Source organism: Ochlerotatus camptorhynchus, unplaced genomic scaffold (genome assembly GCF_037179485.1).
Source record: "Ochlerotatus camptorhynchus isolate MF236.1 unplaced genomic scaffold, CSIRO-AGI_Acam_v1.1 ptg000316l, whole genome shotgun sequence".
Taxonomy (NCBI): domain Eukaryota; kingdom Metazoa; phylum Arthropoda; class Insecta; order Diptera; family Culicidae; genus Ochlerotatus; species Ochlerotatus camptorhynchus.
In genome coordinates, this window is record NW_027040804.1 from 232,498 (window position 1) to 252,337 (window position 19,840).

A 19,840-nucleotide genomic window follows, 5' to 3' on the forward strand; every position below is an offset into this window, starting at 1 on the left:
GTTCGCCTTAATCTCGTCCATTAAGGTGGTGGTGTCCATGTCGTGGAGCCCGCGCAGCACCACTTTCAGCGGCTTGGTGGCCTCGACGTCGTGGGAGAAGTACTCCAGCTTCATCCTGTCCAAGAGGGCCTGGACTGCGTTGTAGTGATTTTCGGCCGATACCATCAGTTTGTAGCCTTCCGTGCACCGTTGAATGGTGCAGCGAAGGCCCTGCTTAATGTAGAAATCCAGCTGCTCCCATAGCCCGGGAGGGAAGCCCTTCACATAGAAGGGTGGCAACTTAACTTTTTTAGGCACCGTCTCAGGGTCCGACTGCGGCTGGGCTCCGTTCTGCAGGGCGGAGAACGGATTGTTGCTCAGCAGCTTTTTTGCTGCCGATGCGGTGGCGCTGATGTCTTCAGGTCTGGGTCGTTTAGTTCCGGGAGGCCCCGGCTGCGGGTCCGCAACGCCTGTCGGGACGGGCAATGGGGTTTTCTTCTGCTTCTTCTGGGCTGGCTCGGTGGTCGCGCCGTCTCCTGGGAGAGTCTGTTTTCCCGGTAAACCGGCACTCGCGTTACCGCGCGATTTCTTACCCATGGCTGGGTCAGCGAGAGCGTCACTATACAACGCGGAGCTAATTCGACTTGCGAACGAACGAACGAAACTAGAGAGAATTCAAATCGACTGAACTGCTCAACAGTCTGGCAGCGAATGTGATGGCTGTTGCTTTTAGTTTAGTTTAAATGATCTTTATTTCAGTTTAACTTGGACGATTACCATATAAATTTTTTTTACTAAGTGATTTAATTGCTTTCTTCATCTTTAGGTATGGGCAAAATTCAAAATTTGTTATACAGAATTAGTCCTAGACTTAGTACACGGTCGACCACCTTGGTGGGATTGGTTTGTTTTGTTTTTAGAATTTGAAGAGAAACTACTTAATACTACTATTTACAGCTTAAAACTAACCTACTCTACTATATACACTTAACCTACTATGTACAAATTGCTTATTAAAGCATGTTCAGAAAGATTGCATTTTTGAATAAATTTGGTTGTCATATCATCAATTTTGGAATCTACTTTGGGAATTTCTGCCTCTTGATGGAGGTCTGCTATTCTTGTGTCGAATGGACGATCTAGGATCATCCTCAACACTCTATTCTGTGCAACCTGGATTTTGTTCCTGTGGGTCTGAGCGCACGATTCCCACACCGGGGCGGCATAGAAGATCGCGGGGGCTATGATCTGTTTGTAAACAGCCAGTTTGTTTTGCCTTGAGAGGCGGGATCTGCGGCAAATGAGCGGATACAAACACCTAACCAAGGCGGAGCACTTAACTAGGGTTTTCTCTATGTGCGAGCGGAACAGGAGCTTCTCATCGAACAACATCCCGAGATAAGTAACATCAGTGGACCACTCGACCCTTGTACCATCCATTATTACGGTACAGGAGGGAGACGGTTTAAGTTTTAATGATTGTCTGTGAAGGAACATGATCGCTTGGGTTTTCGAGGCGTTGATTTTGATTTTCCACGTGGTGGCATAATCAGTAAAGGTGTCAAGGCATCGTTGGAGCTTGTTCGTAATTTCACGAGGCATCCTACCCTTGACAGCTATCGCGGTGTCATCTGCAAACAGAAAGAACACGCAACCGTCTCCTAGAGGAGGGATGTCCGTGATCCTGTGATCCTGAAGATCCACATTTGCAGATCTATAGAGGAAAAGTTTAGCAATTTTTAAATGCCCGTTTTCACTTGCATGGTGGAGAGGGGTTCTATTATTTTCATCCTGATGATCCACATTTGCAGATCTATCGAGGAGAAGTTTACCAATTTTTAAATGCCCATTTTCACTTGCATAGTGGAGAGGTGTTCTATTATTTTCATCCTGAAGATTAACATTTGCAGATCTATCGAGGAGAAGTTCAGCCAATTCTAAATGCCCATTTTCACTTGCATAGTGGAGAGGCGTTCTATTATTTTCATCCTGAAGATCCACATTTGCAGATCTATAGAGGAGAAGTTTAGCAATTTCTAAATGTCCATTTTTACTTGCATAGTGGAGAGGTGTTCTATTTTTTTCATCCTGAAGATCCACATTTGCAAATCTATCGAGGAGAAGTTCAGCAATTTCTAAATGTCCATTTTTACTTGCATAGTGGAGAGGTGTTTTATTTTTTTCATCCTGATGATCTACGTTGGCAGATCTATAGAGGAGAAGTTTAGCAATTTCTAAATGTCCATTTTTACTTGCATAGAGGAGAGATGTTCTATTATTTTCATCCTGAAGATCCACAGTTGCAGATCTATCCAGGAGAAGTTTAACAATTTCAAGATGCCCATTTTTACTTGCATAATGGAGAGTTGTTCTATTCTTTTTATCCTGATGATCCATGTTGGCTGATCTTTCGATGAGTATTTTTGCAATTTCAAGATGACCATTTTTACTTGCATAGTGGAGAGGTTTTCTTTTTTCTTCATCCTGATGATCCACATTTGCAGATCCATCGAGGAAAAGATTAGTAATTTCTAGATGTCCATATTCACTTGCAATGTGCAGAGGACTTGTATTGAGGTGTTTATCATAACCTTGAAATATCTCAAAGTTGGCGATCAGATTAGCATCTATGCCATAATCAAGTAGAAATAAAACCAGCTCAGAATTACCAGCATACGTCGCAGTGTGTAATAACGATCCATATTTTTCGTGTTTTCTAGTTTTGAAATCAATCTTTTGTAGTAGTTCCTTTACTACTTTTACTGAACTTGATTCACATGCCCAGAATGCAACCTTAGATTTATCTTTACAAATATCGCTCAGAACAATCATTTGCTCTGATTGTTCTGAATACTGTTCTTCAGTAAGATTAAAAAAAAATCTTCGAACTGTTTCATGATCAACAAGTGTTTCGTACAAAATTGCTTTGCATTTTTTGATATAATCATATCCAGAACAACATGTGAAAAGGGCATACAAGCTTTTTGTAAACAAACCTTTGTAGGCCTTTTTCTCAGCAACCGAGGGTCGCCCACGCAAACCAGCAATATCATCGGGAAGGGGAAAGTGTCCCCTACCCGGTGATGTTAAAGGTTTGCGTTGGTGTCATATGGGTGGCGAGAAAAGGGCATAAGAAGGTTTGTTTACAAAAAGCTTGTATGCCCTTTTCACATGTTGTTCTGGATATATATACATTGCAGCAAAAAATTCGGCATATGATAAGTGTATGAACCTAAGATTGCCATAGGAAATATTAAATAGAGGAGAGTTCTCTTTTCCGTTTTTGATTCGATTTTGAAGGTCATTGTAAATTGTTTCGTGTTCACCCGATGTGATTACTTCTTCATGGTTATACCTTAAAATCTGATTCCAGGCAGCTATTTGATGCTCAAAAATAAAGTATTTTAACTGACGGTTCTCTTCTTCATCACTTTGCATGTCAATATTTCGGTAAGCATCTTGGGATCTATTTTTCTTGCATTTGATTTGAAACGAAAACTGCACAATCTTTTTAAACAATGAGACAACATTAAATTTTTCTGTCGGGAAAATATTTTGTACGCGTTGATCTGGAACAGTATTTACATATTGTTGGAAATCATCAGAATATGCTTCCGCCAACAATCGAATCATAAGGGAAATCCCAAAGAATTTAAACTCATAGCTTGTTATATCCGAGCAGAAATTTTCGAACAATTTAGTTGAATAATTTTTAAATTCCTCTGAATCATCGGAAGTTTTCCATGAATTTTTCAATAACATCATTTGTTCATCTTTTTCAAATGGAATCAATCTGATTGCCCCTGCTCCAAAAGCTGTTTCAAGAATACCTTTGACATGATATCTTCCACTTACAATTACTCGAATATTCTTCTTTGACAATATTTGCTTAAACATGGCGATTGCCTCGTCATGAAAAGTGATCTCATCGAACCCATCAAACATGATTATAGACCGATTTGCGTTGCTTTCTAGATTGTTTTTCAATATTGTCATGCTTGTTTTTGAAAGAGTCGGTTTAAGAATTGTGTAAACTGTTTCTAAGTTTTCACAGCCCGTTTTGAGCATTTCCTGTAAGCTATTCAAATATATCAAGAACACATCAATATCGGATTTCTTTTGAACTTCGAAGGCAATGTATTGGAGGATAGTTGTTTTTCCAATACCAGGCTCTCCGATTAAGAGAGAAAATTGGCTCTCTTCTTGGTCGTATATTAATCGTTTGATGAAATCATGGTCGCTAACAATATGACTGTTATCAATTAATTTTCTTTCTATGTACGAGCTTTCACGTTGTGATAAATTATGACTCAATTCTTCCGTTATGTCTTTGACACACTTACGTCCCTCGGCTTCAGTTAAGTAAATCTTTTGTGTATGCTTGTTACTACTAAGATTGATCCAATCTTTAAAACATTGATAAAATTTAAAGAAAGGCAGCTCTAATTGTGCTTTGCCAAGATCGTCCGGTGGAATCCAAGTTCTCATCCATGAGCGAAGATGATCCTTGACGGTTGTCATTAGATCACTTGGTTGGTCTATACAGAAAGTTAGATGCTGAAAGAACTTGTTCACGCGTTCTTCATTTATATATGGAGGTAGTTGTGTGTCCCTAGATTTACCTTTCATCAGATCTTGATACGCTTTATTTTTTATTATGTTTACCGTTGCTTCTCTATCAATCTTATTTAATAGCTCATTGTACAACCATTGATGGGTGGTATCGACCTGGCTGTTTGAGTTATCATTATTTGGATTTTTAGCTAAAACTGTCAGGATCTTCTGCATTGGTGTTTTGTACTTCGTCAGTAAGTCCGAAGCTTTTCCACTTTTGAAGAGTTCAATGATTGCATCCCTAATGGCAGTTATTTCGGTGTTCAGCAAATTCAGTAATTCTTCAATGTTATCCTCTTTTGGTCTGAATCTTATGTAGCAATTGTCGGATTTAGCTAACTTCATTATTGGGTTCACTTCACTTTGTTCACAGATCTCGATGTTCACCAACTTCTTAAGCTGTTCATCGCTAACGTCTAATGATCTATTGGTTAAGATAAAAAATCGTTGCTTATACTTCTTGAATTTATCTTTTTGAATGACATCTAAATATGACTGTATGTACTGCACAAGAGCAAAATCTTTATTCTCCTTGAACATCTTCGGAAAAAAATTGTCGAACGATAATGGTTTTGTATCACCTGAGCTGCCTTTGTGTTTGGTTTGGATTAACCAGATTTCCTCCTGTTCTTCGAAAATTATGACTACGTCGTCAAATTTTCCAGCGTCCTTCATTTCTGAAGCAAGTTTGAATGCTGACTTCCCGAAAGATGCTCGCTCAAACAGCACCAACGCTAAATCTTCTTCGTATTTGTTGCCATGATTGCCAATATTGCCACCCCATGCATAGATTAATCGTTCCTTGGTGGGCTCCATTATTTTCCCTAAAAAGAAAAGAATAATCTATTAGTAACATTTATCATAAGTATTTTACGTCTATTTGTTCAAAATAATCTGGACATTGCTTTTATAAACATAGGAAAAGCATTCTACAGTGTTTGGCATGAAAGTTTGATTTCCATATTGAAAAAGTTTAATTTTCCACTCTATATTATTTCAAAATTATGTAACTTAAGGAACTCTACTCTGACTGACTATCTGTTAGAGCTTGTGTTCCTCAGGGTAGCATTCTTGGGTCGATATTGTAAAACATTTCACTTCGGACCTCCCTGATTTGCCTCAGAGTTGCAGGCATTTCCACTAAAGGAAGAAGTCTTCGTGTTATTTGCAGCAGACTGCAGATAAGTTTAGATATTGTCTCTGCTTATTTTCAAAAATGGAATATTTCTTCGAAAACTTAACTTATACAATCTCCACATAAGTCTAGAGCTTCGTTTTTGAAAAACTAGTAGTAGTCACATTGTCACTATGAACAGAGTTCCAATTTCCTGGTCAAATCAAGTGAAACGTCTTGAACTAGTACTTCAACAAACATTAACTTTTAAAGATCACATTGAGTACATCCAATTTTGGGCGTGCTAAGCACAACCCGCCCTTTGCCTTTATTTTAAGGTAAATGTATTTACCTTCCCGTACGTACTGTAAGATCTGCTCGAGAGAAACAAATTGTTGAGATATTGTTAAAAATCTAACATGGCTTTTAGGCCCCAAACTCAGCCTACGGATTCCAAATTAGGCCTAATGCATTGAAACGCATGCGCATCGTCAGCGTAATCAAAAACCATACTCGTGGGACGATATAGCCATCAAAAGGTGAGGATTTTCTCAGATGGGCTCTGTTTATGCTCGATGTTGGCTCTTGGGGGGCGAGTGGAAGGAAACGAAGGGGTTATACTATTTTTTGAGAAATTTGTTGTGGGGATTAACACTGGAGGCTGAAATATGATGGTGTATTTTTTTTTTTTCGGAAGAAAACACATGCCCATCATGCGGTACAAGGCCTTATTGAACAAATAAATGAGGCACTGCGTCCTAGCAAGAAGAACGGTCGACTTGTTTCGCGCTCCGTTAATTTGGAAGTTTTCTCGCTATTATCTGACGTAAATAATCAGTTTTTTTCTCGCTTAGTGATTCCTGGCATAATTCCCGATAGATTTATCAAAAAGTGAGTTTTTTTCTGAGAAGAAAGTGTGTTTTTGGCATCATCGGAAGGAAAATTGTTTTTGCGATTGCCAATTCGCCAACCATTTTGCGCACCATCGGTGCGTGGTCACGCATACCTGTGCACACGGATCATCGTCATCGAGTGTCAGCATCTGCCTCCACATTCAAACCGCTCATCCATCTCGTGTGTTCAGCTGAGTGCCGAGCTTCATACAAGCACACACCAACGAAGACCGCCCGCACACGCGGATCGAAGATCATCAAAGCTGCGCGTCGCTCCGCTGCTGCTGTGTAAACGCTCGGTGGTAGTAGTATAGGATTATCAGATAAGTTTTTGTTCTTGTTTCTTTCTTTCGCCCACAGTTAATTTTAAGTTTGTGTTTCTGTGTTTGTAGTTTTTTTTTTGTGTATTGTGTCCGAGTGATTATCGTTTCAGTGGTAGAGCGTTTTTCGCTCCCACTAGTACGGCAAAATGGACATTTTGTCAGAAGACGAAATGGACGTTTTGTCGGAAGACGACACCACTTTGCCACGCGATAGCAAGAAGGGTCGAAAACGTCTGTCATCCCAGAAATCAGATGATGCCATCCCTGCTTCGTCATCTCAGTCTGGTAATGGACAGGGACAGATAAACCCCCGATCGCGAGCCTACCCAGAAGACTCGACTGGCCCATGGGTTGTTTACTTTCAGCCCAAAAAGAAACCTTTGAATGTAATGCAAATTACTAATGATCTGACGAAGCGGTTCTCGGCCGTGACCGAAATCTCGAAGGTGAGGTACAATAAACTTCGCGTTGTCGTCTCTAACCTGAAACAAGCTAACGAGATTGCTGCCTCCCAGCTCTTTACACTCGAGTATAGAGTGTACATCCCAGCTCGTAATGTGGAGATCGAAGGTGTGGTCACCGAAGCGAGTCTGACCCCCGAGATCTTGGCGAAGCAAGCGGTTGGCCGTTTCAAGAACCCCTTGCTTCCCACGGTTGAGATACTGGAAGTCCAGAAGCTGAACTCAGTATCTTTCAGCGAGGGTAAAAAGAGCTTTACCCCCACAGACTCGTTTCGGGTGACCTTTTCTGGTTCAGCCCTTCCTCACTACATCGAGTTGGGAAAACTTCGGCTACCTGTGCGTTTGTTTGTTCCTCGGGTCATGAACTGCCAAAATTGCAAACAGTTGGGACATACGGCCTCTCACTGTGGCAGCAAGGCACGCTGTTCCAAATGCGGGGAGAAGCACGAGGATGGCGCCTGCACAGTCACTGCACCAAAATGCGTGTACTGTAAGGGAACTCCTCATGGTCTCTCATCGTGCCCGGCGTACAAACAACGCGGGGAGAAACTAGAACGCTCTCTTAAGGAGCGTTCCAGGCAGTCTTTTGCAGCAATGCTAAAAACAGCCCCACCATCAACCAACGACAAAAATCCCTTTGCTGTTTTGTCTGATGACGAGTCTGACTCTGACTTGGCTGAGGAGGGAGTTTCTTTCAGTTTTCCGGAAGGTTCTGCACGGAAACGAAAACGCATCCGTTCGCGGAAAGTTGCAGATAAGGAACCCCAAATCAGCTTGCCCAAATCAAGGAGTGATGGAAAAAAGGAAGTTTCAACTCCTCCTGGTTTCCGCAGAACTGATTATAACCAGAATTTTCCATCTCTCCCGGGGACATCAAAAACCCCTGATGGCCCATTTTTAAGAACAGAAGCCCCTTCTTCATCCGGGTTGTTCTCATTTGATAAAATTGTGGACGATATTCTCAAGTACCTCAATATTTCTGATCCTCTCAAAAGCATTGTTCTGGCAATGCTTCCTTCTGTGAAGACCCTCTTGAAGCAATTGACATTGAAGTGGCCCCTCATTGCAGCAATCATTTCCTTCGATGGATAATTTTCCAAACGAGGTCGGGGATTTGATCACTGTTCTACAGTGGAATTGTCGAAGTCTCATTCCTAAATTAGATTCTTTTAAGTTTTTAGTTCACAATAATGATTGTGATGCATTTGCTGTTTGTGAAACTTGGCTCTCTTCAGATATAGATCTTCCTTTTTATGATTTTAACATTATTCGACTGGATCGTGAGGATTCGCGTGGAGGAGGGGTACTTTTGGGGATCAAAAAATGCCATTCCTTCTATAGAGTGAATCTTCCACAATTTCCAGGTATTGAAGTTGTTACATGTCAGGCTATTATTAAAGGTAAGAGCCTTTGTATTGCTTCTGTTTATATTCCTCCTAGAGCCGTTGTTAATCGCAAACAACTTTCAGATATCTGTTCGGTACTTCCTGCTCCACGGTTGATTATGGGAGATTTTAATTCCCACGGTACAGGCTGGGGGGAACTGTATGATGACAACCATTCTACTTTGATATATGACCTCTGCGACAACTTTAATATGACAATTCTTAACAATGGAGAAGTAACACGTTTGGCTGGCCCATCCTCGAATGGAAGTAGATTAGACCTCACACTTTGCTCTAGTTCATTATCGTTGGATTGCACGTGGAATGTGATCCAAGATCCCCACGGTAGTGATCACTTGCCGATCAAGGTTTCAGTTGCCAGTGGGTTCAATCCGTCGGAACCCGTTAACGTCGCGTACGATCTTACCCGTAATATCGATTGAACAAAGTTCAAGAATGTGATAGAAGATGCCCTAACGTCGGTAGAAGGGCTTCCACCGTTGGAGGAATATAACTTCCTCTCCAATCTGATCTTGGACAGCGCGCTTCAAGCTCAAACTCGGCCGGTTCCAGGAACGTCTTTCCGTAGGAAACCTCCTTCCCCTTGGTGGGACCAGCAATGCACTGAGGTTTATCGTAAAAAATCCGACGCGTTTAAGCTTTTCCGGAAACGTGGAACACCCGTACATTTCGAAGCGTACTCGGCTCTTGAACGCGAACTCAAGAGCCTCATCAAAGCCAAGAAACGCGGATACTGGCGGCAATTCGTGGACGGATTATCGCGCGAAACGTCGATGAATACGCTTTGGAATGCGGCGCGAAGGATGCGTAACCGGTCTTCAAACAACGAGAGCGAGGAGTACTCCGATAGTTGGATTCTCAAGTTCGCGCGAAAAGTATGTCCTGATTCTGTGCCGGCACAGATGATTCCTCGCGAAACGACGAATTCGGTAGACGAGATCAGCCAGCCTTTTTCAATGCTGGAGCTCTCACTCGCGCTCCTTTCGTGTGGCAATTCGGCTCCGGGGGCTGATAGAATCAAGTTCAACTTGTTGAAGAACCTCCCAGACGTCGCTAAGAGGCGCATGTTGAACTTGTTTGGTCAGTTCCTGGAGCTTAATATTGTTCCGGATGATTGGAGGCGGGTGAGAGTTATAGCCATTAAAAAGCCTGGAAAACCCGCGTCAGATCACAACTCGTATCGTCCCATTGCGATGCTATCGTGTATTCGAAAATTGTTGGAGAAAATGATCCTTTTTCGCCTGGACAAATGGGTTGAGTTGAACCACCTACTCTCAGATACTCAATTTGGTTTCCGTAGAAGCAAGGGAACGAACGACTGTCTCGCGTTGCTTTCCACTGAAATTCAGTTGGCTTTTGCTAATAAAGAGCAAATGGCTTCTGTCTTCTTGGATATTAAGGGGGCTTTTGATTCAGTATCGGTTGAAGTCCTTTCAGACAAACTCCACGCTTGTGGCCTTTCTCCATTAATTAATAACTTTTTGTACAATTTGCTGTCAGAGAAACATATGAGCTTTTCTCATGGAAACTCTACAGCTTCACGATTTAGCTACATGGGTCTCCCCCAGGGCTCATGTTTAAGCCCCCTTCTGTATAATTTCTACGTCAGAGAAATTGACAATTGTCTAAGGGACAACTGCACGTTGAGACAACTTGCAGATGACGGAGTAGTGTCTATGACAGGACCCAGAGAGGCCGACCTGCAAGGACCCTTACAGGATACCTTAGACAATTTGTCTACTTGGGCTATCCAGCTAGGTATCGAATTCTCCACGGAGAAAACTGAGTTGGTCGTTTTTTCTAGGAAGCATAGCCCAGCACAACCGAAGCTTCAACTTTTGGGTAAGCCGATCACTCATTCCATGTCTTTCAAATATCTTGGGGTCTGGTTCGATTCAAAATGCACCTGGAGATCCCACATTGAGTATCTGAAGCGGAAATGCCAACAAAGGATCAATTTTCTCCGAACAATTACCGGAACGTGGTGGGGAGCCCATCCGCAAGATCTTCTAACGTTGTACCGGACAACGATTTTATCGGTTTTAGAGTACGGTAGTTTTTGTTTCCAGTCGGCGGCTAAAACGCACATCATCAAACTGGAACGGATCCAGTATCGCTGTCTTCGTATCGCGTTAGGATGCATGCACTCGACTCATACGATGAGTCTCGAAGTGTTAGCGGGCATGTTGCCACTCTCTGATCGATTTTCGGAATTATCCCTCAGGCTCCTCACCCGTTGTGAAATTATGAACCCACTGGTGATTGCAAACTTTGAGAAGCTTCTTGAGCTAAACCCTCAAACTCGTTTTATGTCATTGTACTACGTGTACATAACACAGGATCTCAGCCCTTCGCAGCATAATCCCTATCGTGTTTGCTTCTCCGACTTCGACAGTTCTGTTCATTTTGATTTATCAATGACGCAAGAGATTCACGGAATCCCAGAGCATCATCGTTCCATGATTGCTCCGTCAATTTTAGCTGCAAAGTTTGGCCAAGTTGATTCCGCAAGATCGTTCTTCACAGATGGATCACTAATAGAGGCGTCCGCTGGTTTTGGTATTTATAACGAATTTCATAGCGCCTCTCGAATGCTTCATGCTCCTTGTTCCGTATATGTTGCGGAGCTGGCGGCAATACATTATACGCTAGAAACGATCGCCTCACTTGCACCAGATCATTATTTTATTTTTACGGATAGTCTCAGTTCTGTCGAGGCTATTCGCTCCATGAGGCCGGTAAAGCACTCCTCGTATTTTCTCATGAAAATACGAGAGCTTCTAAGTGCTTTATCTTTAAGATCGTTTGTCATCACCTTTGCATGGGTCCCATCTCATTGCTCGATTCCGGGCAATGAGAAGGCGGACTCGCTTGCAAAGGTGGGCGCTATGGAAGGCGATATTTACGATCGACAAATCGCCTACGACGAATTTTTCTTCATTTATCGTCAACAGTCGCTCGCCAGCTGGCAAAATAAATGGAGTGAAGGAAGTTTGGGACGATGGCTATTTTCGATCATCCCTAAGGTGTCGAAGAGTCCTTGGTTCAAGGGGTTGGATGTGGGTCGAGACTTCATTCGTATGATGTCTCGCCTCATGTCCAATCACTACTCGTTAAACGCTCACTTGTTCCGTGTTGGGCTGGGAGACAGCAATCTCTGTGAATGTGGACAAGGTTACCAGGACGCAGATCACATTATTTGGTCATGTGCTGAGCACCGTGGAGTCAGATCCGAGTTGTACGATTCCCTTCGGGCTCGAGGTAGACAACCTAATGTTCCAGTTCGGGATATTTTGGCTAGACGCGATCTGGAGTTTATGCAACTCATATATGTTTTCTTGAAGAATATTAACCATCGATTGTAAGTTTGATTAACCTTGTGTTTAGTTTGTGTTTTGTATGTGTGTGTGTGTTTTTTTTTGTAGATTTGTTTCTGTAATAATTGTATAATTACAGAGTTGATATAACGTCGATAGGATTAAGTATATGTTTTAGAAATAGTGAAATTTTTGAATCATAAATCATATTCCAAATCTCCTTTTCCCTCTCCCGATCCAAACAATTGTCATCCACTAACCTCGAGAAGACCGCGAGTAATCGGTTCCAATCCTTTAATTTTAGATTTAAGACATTTATAATGTATAAAGAAAATGATAACTTGGCTCTGTAAAGTTTATTCGAATGAGCCTGTACAAATAAAGTAATTAACAAAAAAAAAAAAAATAAATGAGGTTTAATCTATTTGAATTACGATGCGGTGCAGAGTTGAAGTTTGAGGAAAATACGTTTGCCACGCAAATTAAAAAGTGGGCCATGATCAATTACGATGAAAACCTTGAATTTAAAAGTTGGAAACGATTTAAAAATTTGATATTTTACCATTTTAAATCCATATTTTTTTTCTTCGAAGGTTGAACCAAACAATCAATATTATATAATGGAACCTAAACTGTGAATAGCCCGTAAAAACCCGGAACAAACTTTTTATTTTGAATGATTTTTATCTCAGAGCTGATATGGCTGATTGAAATTATTTTTTTTTAACATTATTCCAGTGAGTGGTTCTCACATCTGTTGGGTGGTACTCCCTCCAAGCCCCTCCCTCTTGGTTATGTATTAAATAATGTGTTGGCACGGGAGTGTTTTTCAGTCTTTTTTTTTATCCTCTGTTCGGGACATAAAACCACTGCGACCAGTAATATGATCTATTGTAGTACATCCCGTGTCCTTAATTACTTCATCACTTTTGAGAAATGATGAAGTCTTCGGTTTTGATACAATTGTCATTCTTGCCTTTATACCCATAGAATAGTGAGAGCACCCTCCAAAGGCACTCCCCTTTGTCAATCAAAATTTGATTCCTTAGCAACAAAATTAAGGAATGACATTGATAATGACCATGCATTAGAACCCTAGTCTTAACCACTTCAAACTAGGGAACAACAAATAGAAGATTTGGAATCACATAGATGAAGGCTAACTAACTCATTTTGACGTAGAACTACATCTGTTATTTCTATATGAGGGTACACTTTGTGAAACCCGAAAAAGAAACATGTAACGAAATTAAATATGAAAGATTTTGAACGTTAATAACTCAGCTGCCTCTGAACCAATTTCAATAATTTTATCACAAATCGATCAGAAATATTTCAATTGATAATATTTCTGTTTACATGAACAAGAAACTATTGAAAAAGTGGTAAATGTCAAGCATTGTCCAAAAGCGTTGAAATAACTAACAAATCCACCAATTTTGTACAAGCATATGCTACTTCCCCAACACAGTCAGAGAATCGTTTTTAGACGAAACATGTCGATGTAGCATTGCTGCTCTCCAACACTGTCATCAGATTTCCTGTAATTTTTCACAGATATTCGGTGAAAAAATATAGGAAATCTGTGAAAAATCACTTAACTGTTTACCGAACGTTCAGCTGTTGAGATTTCGGAAAAATTTCACAGATTTCGGTGAATAGTCTTAGTGTGTACGTTGGGTTGTTCCGCCTATTTCAATTGTTGTCCAGAAAGATTTTCGAGCCACCTTTTGTGCAGCGAGGGTAGCGAATTGAATGAATGAACATGTTAAAAGGCAACAGGAGAATACGAAAACATCACCAAGGGATAATCCATAAACGGAGTAATTAGTGCTTTTACTAGTTTTTCCCTCGTACATTCTTAGTCAGAAATATAATTTCCTTTATCCACTAATAAAGCACTTAGCGGAAAAAAACGATCAAAGATTTTTGTGACTGAGTTTCAGAAACCCAAAAAGTGGTACTCAAATTTTAAAAAATATCAATTTCTCAAAATGTTATGTTCTCTGGAAATTGTCCTATAGTCCATTGAATGTATTGTTGTGTATCATAATATTGAAAGTGAGAACCGTGCATCAATCAAAGGCCGTGCGTGCTCTCTCCGAATGCATAATGAAGCTCAATATTTACGGTTTCACTCATCGTGATGTGTGTTTGTGGAAGTCCAGCTTGAGCATCAATCTGAGCTCGAGCTCTTTTGAGCAATTTGGATTTGACATCATTGCTCTTTCTATGTGAGGGATGAACTAGTTCACGATGAATGAGCAGATACGGCATAATCTGAGTTCGAGGAGTTTAGGCAAGCCTGCTGATAGTATCAGTTCTGTAGAGGCTATTCGCTCCATGAGGCAGGTAAAGCACTCTTCGTATTTTCTCATGAAAATACGAGAGCTTCTAAGTGCTTTATCTTTAAGATCTTTTGTCATCACCTTTGCATGGGTCCCATCTCATTGCTCGATTCCAGGCAATGAGAAGGCGGACTCGCTTGTACAGGTGGCCGCTATGGAAGGCGATGTTTACGATCGACAAATTCGCCTACAACGAGTTTTTCTTCATTTATCGTCAAAAGTCGGTCGCCAGCTGGCAAAATAAATGAATTAAAGGGAGTTTGGGTCGATGGCTATATTCAACCAGCTCTAAGGTGTCGAAGATTCCTTAGTTTAAAGGGTTGGAGTTGGGTCGAGACTTCATTCGTGTGATGTCTCGCCTCGTGTCCAATAATTATTTAGTAAGCGTTTAATACTTGTTCCGTTTTGGGCTGGGGGACAGCAATCTTTGTGAATGTGGATAAGGTTACCAGGCCGCAGATCACATTATTTGATCTTGTGCTGAACATCGTAGAGACAGATCTAAGCTATATGATTCCCTTCGGGCTCAAGGTATACAACCTAATGTTCCAGTTCGGGATATTTTGGCTACACCCGATCTGGAGTTTATGCAACTCATGTATGTTTTATTGAAGAATGTTAATCTTAGATTGTAAGTTTGATCAACCTTGTGATAAGTTTGTACGAGAAGACTGCGAGTAATCGGTTCTTCTTCTTCGCATTTCAAGCTTATTGCATATCGCATATTAGCTTATTGCGTGCTCCCAACTTAGTGTTTGAGATGCACTTCCACAGTTATTAATTGAGAGCTTTCGATGCCTGTACCATTTTTGCATTGGTATAATTGTGTGGCAAGTCCAATCATACTTATATGCCCAGGGAAGTCGAGAAATTTTCCAACCCGAAAAATTCCTAGACCCGACCGGGAATTGAAGCCAGCCACCTCCAGCATGGTCTTGCTTTGTAGCTGTGCCTTTACCGACTGAGCTAAGGGAGGTCCCGAGAGTAATTGGTTCAAAGCCTTTAATTTTAGATTTAAGACATTAATAATGTATAACGCAAATGATAACTTGACTCTGTAAAGTTCATTCGATTGAGGCTGTACAAATAAAGTTATGAACAAAAAAAAAAAATTAATAATCATATCAAGCGACATATCCAATCACGTCTACTCGACGAAATATGACCAATGTTACTCATAACGACACAAATAGAATAATATGGTCACCTTAGAACCAGTTTCGGATATTCTTGATTATGGTTTCGTATGGTCAAATTTGATAACCATATCAAGTGACATATCAAATTTCATCTATTCGACGAAGTATGCCCAACGGCTCTCAAAATGAAAACCATTAAGCCATATGGCCACCGTAGAACCGGTTTCGGATATTGCGGATTATGGTTCCGTATGGTAAATTTCGTTACCTTTTGAAATCATATCAAGTGACATATCAAATCACATCTACTCGACGTAATATAACCAACCGTAGAACAGAGGACTCAGTTCCAGCACAACACATTCTTTGTGAAGCGTCTCCGAGCGGCAGCTCTCTAGATAGACCATTCACAATGCTGGAATTCTCTATGGCTCTTCTTTCATCGAACAACTCCTGACCGGGAAGCGATATGATTGAATTCAATCTTCTTTTTTGTTTATTTTTTTTTTTTTATAAAAGTTTAGTTTTTATTTCAGTGTTTTTACAATTAGTTTTCTATATCTTGATGAAAATTCAACTCAGCTACATCAATTCTACCGTTACTTCCATTAACAAAGCAGATGTAATTAATAAAAAGTTTAAGAATTTCCACACGTTTCGTATTTCCTATTCCTATTAAGGCAAGTCTCACCAGGTCTTCAAATGTGAGTCGTCTCCATCCATCCAAAATGTCTGTTATCCTCTGCTGCAAGACCGTCCAAGCCGGGCCAACACGAGTGCAGGTGCAGAATTTATGGAAGAGAGTTTCCGCCGTTTGATTGTCACAATGTGTGCAGTTCGCGTCCGCCACTCGCTGAATGACAAAAAATAGCTTGCGATGCTCGATCTTCTCATTAACCAGGAGGTACAGTCTCGTCCGCTGCGCTGAAGTGAGCTGCTTCGCCGCAATGTTGCGCCACGTGCTCGGCCAGTTGGTTGTCGGGCTATTACGTTCCACCCTTGGCAGGTCGGTTTGGAGAACGAAATGTCGGTGGATTTGATCGGTGGAGGGGTTTTGTTGGATTCGGAGGGGAATTTGGGATAAACTAGATAGGATTATTTTGAGGTCAGGAAGATCTATAGAGATTGCTGGGCGGGGATTTACGTGGAGCAGAAGGGATCTATGATAAGGAAGGGAATCGATCTCACGCAGGTGCCGGTTAATGGCCAACGACTTACATTTTAGTGCTGGTAGATGCAACTTCAGTCCTCCGTCTTCTCTGCTCCGTGCTAGCTGCATCATTGGGACGTGGGCCACCATTCCTCTCCACAGGAAGGTACCCATCATTGATGTAATTTTCGCCGTGTACGTGGCAAAGGGCGGCAGTATCGACGACAGGTACCATATCCTGGAGGTGCCGAACGTGTTCAGCATGATGACTCTTTGGTGCAACGTTAGTGTCCGTAGAGAGTGCAACCACATTTCCAGACCGTTCATCGCCTCGATTTGCCCGACCGATGTGACGATGACGCTGATATCATCCGCGTACAAGACGGTTTTATGACAGGTGGGCAGGAACTCACGGTCTCCCAGTGTTGGTGAGTTCTTTGCCGTTAATGTTCACGAAAAGTTCACTATTGTGCTACACAGAAATTCAAAACAAAATTTTTTATCTGCGGATTTGGACTGTTTTGGACCTGTTTCATACCACCGGAAGGTGTATGCTGGTCACAAATGCCGTGCCAAACTGATTTCCTACGCAATTAATCTAGCTTTGATGAGAATTTCGCTAATAAACACGAGGAGCATTTCTTATAGCAAAACTTGCCATAACAAAATGGGCGATTCATTTTTAAACAAACTAACACTTCTTCCGACTGTGCCACCTATGTATTAGCCGTCTCGCGCGGTGGCACTGTAGTCTCTGCACGTCTTCTTTCTTCAGGCCGAGCACTGAACGGCAGAAGCCGTGCACTTTCTCGAACGACGGCTTCATGGGTAAACTCGAATAGTCAATCTTGAAAGTGGGAAAGGGAAGGCAAAGCGAACTACTATTTGGCAGAACAATGCACACTAAGACAACTTGCAGATGACGGTGTGGTTTCCGTAAGAGGTCCACATGCCGTGGACTTGCAAGGACCATTGCTAAGTTGCTCAGATAACTTGTCGTCTTGGGCTAGGAATCTAGGGATCGAATTCTCACCGCAGAAAACTGAACTGGTAGTTACTCGAAAGCGCTACTCAGCCCAAATGCAGCTTAATCTTTTGGGCAGAAACATTACTCAATCATTGTCTTTCAAGTACCTTGGGGTCTGGTTTGATTCAAAGTGCACTTGGAATCAGGGCTCTACATTTTCGAAGCTCTAAAATGAACTCGTGTTTTTTTTTTTCTCATACATACGTGTTCGACGCTTCATTTCTATAACGCCTAGCTAGACTATCAGCAAGAAATGATAATGAAAAAGAAGCACGCTTAGAAGGAAACGCTGGCTGTGGAACTTCTCGTCGTTGCTTTGCTCATCGCTTTCAATGTAACTAACGTCGATTTTCTAGTTAAACGAACCTCATTATGGCTTTCAATCCCCTTTCACGAACACTCTATCACCGATCTTTCAATTTGTTTAAAATGCGTTATGTCTCGTTTTTGATCATTTTTTTTAGATAAATATATGGATGGAAGATAAATTAAAAATATTACGTGTAATCTTCACGTGTTTTCACGTGAGAAATGCTTTAAATGTGTTATTTCATTTTCCGTCATATACGTCATGAAACCTCTGTTGATGTGTTTCATGAAAGAGAATACTATCAAAGTCGAGCGCTCTTTCGCTCATCCGTTTCACCGAAGCTTGAAAGGAAGACCAATGGAGCGACTGGAGAAAGAGAGACAAGCGATTGAACATTAATTGTTTGTGCACGCCGACTGAGGTTCTAGAATGCTGCGAAGCTGTTCGACTTTAACAGAAAAAGAAAGCCAGCAGTCTCTTCGTCGCATCGATTTGGTCGATTGAAGCTGATATTGTGACGCCCTGCTTGGAATACCCATATTACGTATTTTAAGCAAAAATGTCAACAGAGGATCAACTTTCTGCGTTCAATTTGCGGCACATGGTGGGGTGCTCATCCGGGAGATCTCATAACGCTTTATAAAACAACTATTCTCTCTGTTCTAGAGTGCGGCTCTTTTTGGTTTCTCTCGGCAAGAAAATGTCACCTAATAAAATTGGAACGTAGCGGCGCCGGTGGTGTAGCGGTAAGCGTGATTACCTCTCACCCCAGCAGGCCTGGGGTGCCACCTGGATGTTCTGAGGCATAACATCTCTGATCACGCCGAAGGGAAGTAAAGCCGTTGGTCCCCGGTTCATGAGTTGATGGGTCGATAAGTAGGGTCCAGTTGTGGGAGCTGCCTCAATGGCGTCGGTAGCATTGGTGCTCAGCACGGAAAACAAGATCGACGGAAAACAAATCAAGGAAAAATATTGGAACGAATTCAATATAGTTGTCTGCGTATTGCTCTCGGCTGTATGCACTCAACGCATAACATGAGTCTCGAGGTTCTGGCAGGAGTAACACCCCTCCAGAACCGTTTATGGGAGCTCTTTTTCAGAATACTAATCAAATGCGGAGTGACGAACACACTTATAATTGAAAATTTTGAAAAAATTCTTGGGCTGAATACACAATCTGGATTTATGAGAATCTACCAGCACTACATATCGTCAGATATGTGTCTTCCTTGTTACACTCCAGACCGTGCTCACTTCACCAATCGCAGTTCCTCAATTGAATATGATCTGACCATGAAACAAACAGCTGATGGGATTCCCGATCAATTTCGACCTATTATTATCCCGCGTATTTTTACTGAAAATTACCAACACGTCAATTGCGTGAACAGATATTTTACAGACGGGTTTCGTCTCAGTGGGTCCACTAGCTTCGGTGTCTTCAATGAAAACTCTAGCGCCTTCCGTAAACTCCAGGAACCTTGTTCCGTTTTTGTTGCTGAGCTGGCAGCAATCAACTTCGCATTGGGGATGATTTCCAACAAGCCCGCAGACCATTACTTCATCTTCTTAGTTAGTCTCAGTTCAATCGAGGCTATTCGGTCGATGAAACAAGGTAGGCACTCATCTTATTTCCTTTCAAAGGTAAGGGAGCAGATGAGTGTGCTGGTCAAAAGATCATATATGATTAAATTTGTATGGGTCCCCTCATATTGCTCAATCCCAGGCAATAAGAAGGTAGACTCTCTCGTAAAGGTGG

The 19,840-nt window shown here is 41.6% G+C and overlaps 1 long non-coding RNA gene across 1 annotated transcript in view; it reads right to left on the minus strand.

Annotated features, from left to right (window-relative positions):
* Positions 1–3,168: 3,168 nt before the first annotated feature.
* Positions 3,169–19,840, minus strand: part of LOC135707680 (uncharacterized) — a 48,044-nt gene continuing 31,372 nt past the window's right edge. Inside the window, exon 3 of the long non-coding RNA XR_010518253.1 lies at positions 3,169–5,417. This is a non-coding gene — a long non-coding RNA (uncharacterized LOC135707680). The remainder of the gene's footprint in view (positions 5,418–19,840) is intronic.